The sequence below is a fragment of the Lissotriton vulgaris genome, chromosome 5, assembly GCF_964263255.1.
Source record: "Lissotriton vulgaris chromosome 5, aLisVul1.2, whole genome shotgun sequence".
Taxonomy (NCBI): Eukaryota; Metazoa; Chordata; class Amphibia; order Caudata; family Salamandridae; genus Lissotriton; species Lissotriton vulgaris.
In genome coordinates, this window is record NC_141693.1 from 1,632,081,558 (window position 1) to 1,632,090,657 (window position 9,100).

At 42.4% G+C, this 9,100-nt stretch overlaps 1 pseudogene; it reads right to left on the minus strand.

Moving 5' to 3' along the window:
- Nucleotides 1–8,858, minus strand: part of LOC147716870 (uncharacterized) — a 36,772-nt pseudogene extending 27,914 nt beyond the window's left edge.
- Between the last annotated feature and the right edge of the window lie 242 nt (nucleotides 8,859–9,100).

The window sequence follows — 9,100 nt, forward strand, 5'->3', positions numbered from 1 at the left end:
TTTAAACTTTGAATTGCCCAGTCTGTATCCTAGCACTTCCTCCAAACATTTTGCTACTGCTATTTTAGTATTGCGGTGAGTTATACATCAGTATGTTCTTATGTATGCACTGTTCTAAAAGTGAAGGTGCTATAAATTCAGCTAGACAATCTCTTTGTAGAAGTGTAAGCATTCAGTCGGTTTCCAAGTAGTCATGCACCAAAGTAGGCCTTAGGACATGGACTGCTTCAAATCCTTATAGACTATGCGTTCCCTATAGACTACTGTTCTATACACCAGAAAACTTGCCTTTTATACCTTCAATTCTCCAGTCTCTTTCCTTACACTTCCACCAAACACTTTGCCACTCCTTTTATAGATTTGTAGTGACTCATTGATCAGTGTGTAGTAATCCATTCACTACATTAAAACACTAATCAGCAGATGTACAATAAGTGGTACATCCCCAGAGATATGCCAGTTATTCTGCACTGTGACATCACCACCATGGATGCACCGTATTTACAATGTAGTGTATTATGGGACAAAAACTGCACAGATATTTAATGTATTGTGTAATGTATTGTATTTGTGTTGCGTTACAAGCACAACGCAGCTCCAGCAATGCTCTTGGGGCCCTATTCGTATAATCGAGTAATAATCCTTACACCGGTTTCAAGCAGGTGCAGGGTTTTGACGCAGCATAAGACCAAAAGTGACTGAATGAAATCTTATAGATTTCACTCACTCAATTTTAGGAGGCGTTCCTACGCCGGAACACCCTCCCCTCCCCGCGCAGGAAAGCCTCCTTCTGGCGCAGGGCTTTACAATGTGATGCACCTTCTATATGCGTTACATTGTAAATACCACACACCATGGCATATCTTTTGCACCACCGCTGCATCACAAAAGTGAGGCAACAGATGTGTAAAAGAGGCACAAGGGGGTTGTAAATCTGCTCCTAACACATACAAATTCACCCAGGCAGTTTCACCAGCAGTTCAAATTGAAGCATAGTCTTGTAACATATTTATGTGCATATGTTACATTTAAGTGCTTCAGAGGTACTACAGTATACTATAGGTAAACAACTTATAGATTTATGCTGTAGCACTTCCTTATAGTGCTGTACTTTCACATTCACCATACACTAGTAATGTATTCATTCATACATTTATGAACTACACATTCATTCTGACAAAGATTTACACACTAACATAGAAATATAGTTCTTTCTTTGACCAGTGAAGGTAGTTCTAAAAAAACAGTTTTTTTTGTGTTTTTAGTTTTCAATTTTTTTGTATTTTTCAACAAGTTTTTAGTTTTTTGTTGTTGTTTTTTTAAACCAAAAAAATGGACCTGCAAACAAAAAAACTGTGGAACAGGAACAAAAAAGAAAAAAATATATTGTCTTGGACAACAGTGCTCTTCTTTCCTCTTCACAATGAGGTCAATAGACTGCTCACCGTAACAAAGGAGTTCTCTGCAAAATTTGCAATGAATCGTAAGATCCACATACTGTGGCACAATAATAGGATGTGGACTGCTCGGAGGAGGTGGTGGTGCAGTTGAGGTACCTTTTGTAATTATACAGCTCGGCAAGGACAGCACTGTACTAGTCCTATGCTTAAAGACTTTGCTGTATAAATTGCAAAAGACTTTGTCATTTTCTATCTCGGCGGGGATAGCACTGTGCTAATCCTATGCTTAAAAACTTTGATAGAAAAACAGACATTTGAGGTGAGCAGATCTAGAGTGTCGCTGGTGTTGAGAGTGCTCTAACAGGGGCTGCTTTCCACCTAAACTTGAGAACTACCCAGAGTCCTCTCCTACTCTTTTTTGCATAATTTATGCGTCACTCTATGCCTGAAAAGGTTTTGTTTTGACTTAATACTGGGTGCTCCTCTGTGTCTGGACAAAGCTATACCTCTCTGAAGAACTCTAATTAGAGCGAAACACTGTGTCAGGGGTGGCTTTTACTCATTTCAGGTTGGCTTGAGTTGGTATTTCACTAATTCAAAGCTGTAATATTGTGCCTGGAGTGATAAATGGCTTTTGTAATTTTACAGCTCGACAAGGACAGCACTGTACTAGTCCTATGCTTAAAGACTTTGCTGTATAAATTTCAAAAGACTTTGTCATTTTCTATCTCGGCGGGGATAGCACTGTGCTAATCATATGCTTAAAAACTTTTATAGAAAAACAGACACTTGAGGTGAGCAGATCTAGAGCGTTGCTGTTGTTGAGAGTGCTCTAACAGGGGCTGCTTTCCACCTAAACTTGAGAACTACCCAGAGTTCTCTCCTTCTCTTTTTTGCATAATTTATGTGTCACTCTATGCCTGAAAGGATTTTGTTTTGACTTAATACTGGGTGCTCCCTTGTGTCTGGACAAAGCTATACCTCTCTGAAGAGCTCTAATTAGAGCGAAACACTGTGTCAGGGGTAGCTTTTACTCATTTCAGGTTGGCTTGATTTGGTATTTCACTAATTCAAAGCTGTAATATTGTGCCTGGAGTGATAAATGGCTTTTGTAATTTTACAGCTCGGCAAGGACAGCACTGTACTAGTCCTATGCTTAAAGACTTTGCTGTATAAATTGCAAAAGACTTTGTCATTTTCTATCTCGGCTGGGATAGCACTGTGCTAATCCTATGCTTAAAAACTTTGATAGAAAAACAGACATTTGAGGTAAGCAGATCTAGAGTGTCGCTGGTGTTGAGAGTGCTCTAACAGGGGCTGCTTTCCACCTAAACTTGAGAACTACCCAGAGTCCTCTCCTTCTCTTTTTTGCATTTATATATCAATCAATTAATCAATTAATCAAGAAATTTGTATAGCGTACTACTCACCAAGAGGGTCTCAAGGCGCTTGGGGGGGTCCGCTACTGCTTGAATAGCCAGGTCTTGAGTTGCTTCCTGAAGGAGAGGTGGTCTTGGGTAAGACGGAGGTGGAAGGGGAGGGAGTTCCAGGTCTTGGCTGCTAGGTAGGAGAAGGATCTTCCTCCCATGGTGGCTCTGCGAATGCGAGGAACGGCAGCGAGGGCGTGGTTGGTTGATCGTAGCTGGCGGGTGGGAGTGGAGAAGGTCAGGCAGTTGTTGAGGTACCATGGGCCTAGGTCGTGGAGGGCCTTGTGTGCGTGGGTGAGGAGGCGAAACGTGATTCTTTTGCTGACGGGGAGCCAGTGCAGGTCTCTCAGGTGTCCGGAGATGTGGCTGTGTCGGGGGATGTCCAGGATGAGTCGTGCGGAGGTGTTCTGTATGCGTTGGAGTCTTTTCTGCAGTTTGGCTGTGGTTCTGGTGTAGAGGATGTTTCCGTAGTCCAGTCGGCTGGTGACGAGTGCCTGGGTGACCGTCTTCCTCGTTTCGGTGGGGATCCAATGGAAGATCTTTCGGAGAATGCGTAGGATGTTGAAACACGATGATGAGACGGCGTTGACTTGTCTGGTCATCGAGAGGGAGGAGTCCAGGATGAATCCCAGGTTGCGTACGTGGTCCGTTGGTTTGGGTGCACTGCCCAGGGCTGGGGGCCACCAGGAGTCATCCCAGGCAGAGGGTAATGATCCCAGGATGAGGACTTCCGTCCTGTCTGAGTTCAGTTTCAGGTGGCTGTTCTTCTTCATCCACTCGGCTACGTCTTTCATCCCTTCGTGTAGGTTAGATCTGGCTGTGGCGGGGTCTTTGGTGAGGGAGAGGATCAGCTGGGTGTTGTCGGCATAGGAGATGATGTTGAGGTTGTGTTGGCGTGCGATGGCCGCGAGGGGGCTCATGTAAACGTTGAAGAGGGTGGGGCTGAGTGATGATCCCTGTGGTACGCTGCAGTTGACTTCGGTGGCCTCGGATCTGAATGGGGGGAGGCGGACTCTCTGGGTTCTTCCGGCGAGGAACGAGATGATCCACTCCAGTGCCTTCTCTTGGATTCCGACGTTGCTGAGGTGTCGTACTAGGGTGCGGTGGCAGACAGTATCGAACGCTGCGGAGAGGTCCAGGAGGATGAGGGCCGCTGTTTCCCCGTTGTCAAGCAGGGCTCGGATGTCGTTATATATATATATACAACTGTATATGGAAGAAGCATGGGCCCAACTGCATGACAAAGAGTGCTACAAGAGAGTTAACATGGGAGATGTCAAACTTGCTTGGAGTGTGATCTACGGCAAGGCGTAGTAGAGGATTGATAACATTGGATGAGTATAAATTTCTGATTTCTGAAACATGAATCCTGTAATGCCAGTGCCGTATTTTATTCCAAAGGTACACAAGGACAGTAAGAAACCTCCAGGATGCCCTATAATATCGGCACGCAACGGCAACCTGGAAAATATGAGTAAATACGTAGACTTTTTTCTCCAAGAATACGTTAAAAAACTGCCATCCTTCGTATTAGACACTGGAGATTTACTCAAAAAACTGGGGGATGTACTTTGGCAACCTGGCTACATATTGATCACACTGGATGTTTCCTCCAAAGATGGACTCAGAGCTGTTTTGCATTATCTTAGCAGCAGATCGCCTTGTCTTAGGGTGCACACTTCTATGGTACTCGAAATGATCGAACTGTGTTTGTATCACAACTATTTTTTGTTCACTAACCACGTTTTTCAACAAACAAGGGGTGTGGCTATGGGGGCCTGCTTCTCCCCTAGTTATGCCTGTCTTCACATGGGCTACTGGGAGGAGCAGGTCCTTTGGCCGTCCTTCCCCCAAATACTTGCTACCAAGGTCGTCAAGTGGCTGAGATACATTGACGACCTACTCATACTTTTGGAATGGTAGTCAAGACGAGGCATTAGTGTTCATTAATGATCTCAATAACAACTCCTTAAACTTGGGCTTCACTAGCCAGATGAGTTGTTCCTGCATCTGTTTCTTGGATTTAGAAATCTACATACACAACTTGGAATTGCGCACTAGAATCTTTAGGAAGCCAACTGCTGGCAATGCCATACTTCACGCCTCTAGCCACCATCCAGCTCCCTTAATACGCAGCATCCCGTATGGCGAGATGCTGCGTATTAGAAGGATCTGCAGCTCAGATTTGGATTGTATGATTGCCCAGAAGGAATGTAAGGCCAGATTCCTTAGGAGAGGCTACCGATCTGAAGTTGTAGATAACGCTATGCGCAGAGCCAATGCTAAAGGAAGATCACAGCTAGTTGCACCTCTTGAACAGGCACCCCCCAACAGTCAGGCGAAAACCAGATTGATCCTAATGTATAGCAGACAGCATCAGGCTAATCCAGAGGATAGTACGTGGCAATTGGTCACTTATCGCTAGTGATCAGATCTTAGGAGACCAAATGCTTACCCCTCCCAATATTACATTTAGGAAGGCCAAATCTATGTGCGACAGCCTGGTTTCCAGCAGTCCAGAAATAAGAACATCTGGGGATTGGCTCCTAGGGAGTAGGGGTTTCCGCAAGTGTTCCATTTGCAAAGCCTGCAAGAATGGCATAAACAAGAGCGAGTATTTGATTCCCTTTAACAACCAACCTGTGCGCATCCAAGCCAAGCTCACTTGCAAGACAGAGTACGCGGTGTATGTGCTGGAGTGTCCGTGCAGCCTACGATATGTGGGTAGCACCAAATTACCAGCACATAAGAGGATACTCCAGCACCTCAGAGCCATCACCAACGGCGACACCGCGTACCCTTAGCAAGGCACTTTGAGGAGGTTTACAACAAGAATCCAGAGGGATTAAAATATTTTCTGATTGATACAGTTCCTCCTTTAAGGAGGGGGGGTGACCGTGAGGGCCTCCTACGAAAATTAGAAACACGTCACATAATACTGTTCAATTGTAAGATCCCAAATGGAATGAATTCTAGTGAAGACATGTACACCTATTTATGAGTCCAACTTGTTGTCCAGCAATAATGATTTATGTAACCACCGACCTTTTATATGTATTTATCATCTCATGCATATTAGCTGTTTCCCACATCAAATGATTGAAATATTTTAGTTCCTATTAGTATATGTATAAAGTTATAAGCATGACACTCTTTTTTCAAGTAATTTTACACTGGATTTTTTCTAGCGTGACATAAAATGTATGAATTGTGCCATTTTATTTAGTGTTTAAGAATGTGAGGCTAGAGGGACTCTAGTCTCATCCCTTGATTGGCACACACATAGTTGTCTTTCCTTGATTCAAGAAAACGACTTCCATTCAATGTTCATTATAGTTCGTTTTGTTTATTTAGTAGTTAGGTGATTGTTTTTAGTAAATCAGTTCAAATTTCTTCCAAATCATTGTCAGCAATATGAAAATCAGGCACTGTCTTTTTAACGTGTCCATGCATTTCGGGCATTGATGGCATGCCCTTCGTCAGGGAATTGACATCCTCGTTCCTGGATGTCTTTTGTCCCGCAATATTGACGAGCTGGGTGAAAGCATGAGCCCTTCTTGTCCCTCAAAAAATGTTTATTTAGTGCTCACACTAATATTGCGATTTTGCACAAAACAAATTTGCCCACTTGGGCTTTATTGCTCCTGCAAGCACAGATGTGTTGCAAGCACCAATAGGACATGTTATGCACAAGAGGGTGAGTTTACATTACTGTTTGATTTTATGATCAAGTCAAATGTTGTTCTCTTGTGATCAATGTCCATGATACAGAGTGGCGCACCATGCACAGATATTTGGTAAAAACATGAGTGGGATACTGCATGATAACATATAGATATGTAATTAACTTTTATATAGGTTTTACATGTTGCTATAGTTTTTATATGCATTTTATTCCATGCTCATAGTTTTAACATCCAAATGCTTTTTACTTATTTTGTGCGCTCTTAAATAACCTGTATTTATTGTATTTAAACTGGTATTTATAGCTTGCATTTTGTAACAATCAGCTTTATGGAGGTAATTTGGTATGATTGAGGAACTGACATTAGTCTATCTTCTATGTCTACCTAAATTTACATGCACGCTAGCACTTTAAAAAGGTCACCTCACCTGTTCAGCGTTCGTCATGTGATCAAGGCCCTCCGTGGGCTGAAACGCGTCATGTTCGGTGTGGTGTTTGGGCTCCAATAAATTATACCGCACTGTTCAAGGGTTCGCCTTGTCTTTTTCTACGAATGCCAAGACGTTGTATGCCTCATATATATATATATATATATATATATATATATATATATATATATATATATATATATATATATATATATATATATATATATATATATATATATATATATATATATATATATATATATATATATATATATATATATATATATATATATATATATATATATATATATATATATATATATATGTGGAGTGGAGTGGTGTGGCTCACTGGTTAGAGGCGGCAGACCCGAGAGCAGAGGACGGCCCGGGACCAGGGTTCAATTCCTGACACGGCAGGGTCGTGGACCAGGGTCAGCAGACTCGATAATTCTCACCTCGGTGCCTACTCTAACCATGGATCACACTCGGCAACTCTGGGCATTAGCTTGCCTCATCTCCACAACGGCCCCCCACATACGCCGGGGATGCCTGGTTTCACCTTGGAGATACCCAGTAGGGACCATCTCACAGGGAAAGCCAGGACGGGTTCCCCAGCAGTCTACTGCGCAGAGATACTCCTTCGGGAGTCGATTCTAGCGCATTACAAACCCACAATTAATATATATGGTTCGACTGAATTTGTTCAGGAGATTTGGTCTAGCAGCGATAATACTTTATTTGTATAGCTTAGTGCAGAGAGTTATATATATGAATCTAATTATGAGTTTGTATGTCAGTTACCCAAGTCCTAGTCCTTATTGTATAACTAGAGTAGGATGTCCTATGTCCAACCCATCTTGGCATGAAGCAAGCTCCGTCAGAGGACCAAGTAAATGAAATTAGGGTGAGTGATACAATAAAGATGTGTGTGATCAAAAAGGGCCCAGTGGCGCTACAATAGCTGCCTCTTTTAGTTCACCAGTGAATGGGAAAGCCGATACTGGAAACACGCCTTCTGGGGGAGAAGTTTTCTCAGAGTGATTTAACAAGTGTGGCAAATCGAATACAAAGCTATCAGATGTTAACATGCTTGGGGAAATGATAACCTAGCTTTGCTAACACAAATGCCTTAAAGTCTTCCCTTAGAAGAAGGAAAAGGGACAGACCGATAAGTAATTACATACCTGAAATTCATTAGATTCACCAAGGTAGATACACTAGAGGGGATGCTGCTTAGACTGTATGAACCTGTTACACTTTTATGGAGATATTCAGAGACAGGTTTTAGCCATCAGGCCATTAATATACAGGAAAATGTTAATTATCCTTAGTTGTTGTGCATGTAAGAAATTGTGTTATTGGTTGAGGGTGTTAGAGCCCTACTCATGCAACCACAAATAGGCTATGCTTACCCCTCTAGTAGCTTGGCACAAAAGTAGTCAGCCTCAAATTAGATAAAAAATGTAAAACATGTATGCAACACATAAACAGTAATAAAGTTATAACACAACAGAAGAAGAATTGCAAACCAATTTAGAACAATAGGATAAATGCTACTAAATAAAGTGACACCGAAACAAATTGAATCCAATCAGTAGAACCAGAGTTATGAATTGTTCAAGATTTTAGTGAAATATATCACTTAAAAGATCAAAGGACCACCCGTGGAAATCTGTTCACATGAGACCAGAACAAAGTCAAAAGTTAAGGCCAACAATAATGAAGTGTGGGTCAGTTACAAGAGGTGGATTGGGCCTGGTCTTGGCTTACCTTTGGAATTAGAAAATGAGTCAACGATGGGGAATCGAGATGAAGTTTCAATAAAGTTGTCAACAATGGTGGGAAAAAGCTCCACGTGGTAAAGAATGGATTTCCAGGCAGAGGAGGTCTTCGTTGATGATGGGGAGCTGGTTAGCATCGAGCCCTGAGAGGATTTTTACTGTGGGACTTAGACAACTTTTTGAAGTCGAAACCCTACAGCAGGACGAAGCTGACCCTTTAATCGGAAAAGGCTCTGGAAGGCTTGGAAACCATCATTGAAAGGACTAGATGAACAGTATTTGCTGATACAGAGAAGAACCTAGTGCGAGCTATTCTGAAGCCAGGCCGACTAGTGATGTACTTTGGTTGAACTGGCTGGCAGGTAGATCCCAGTCTTAG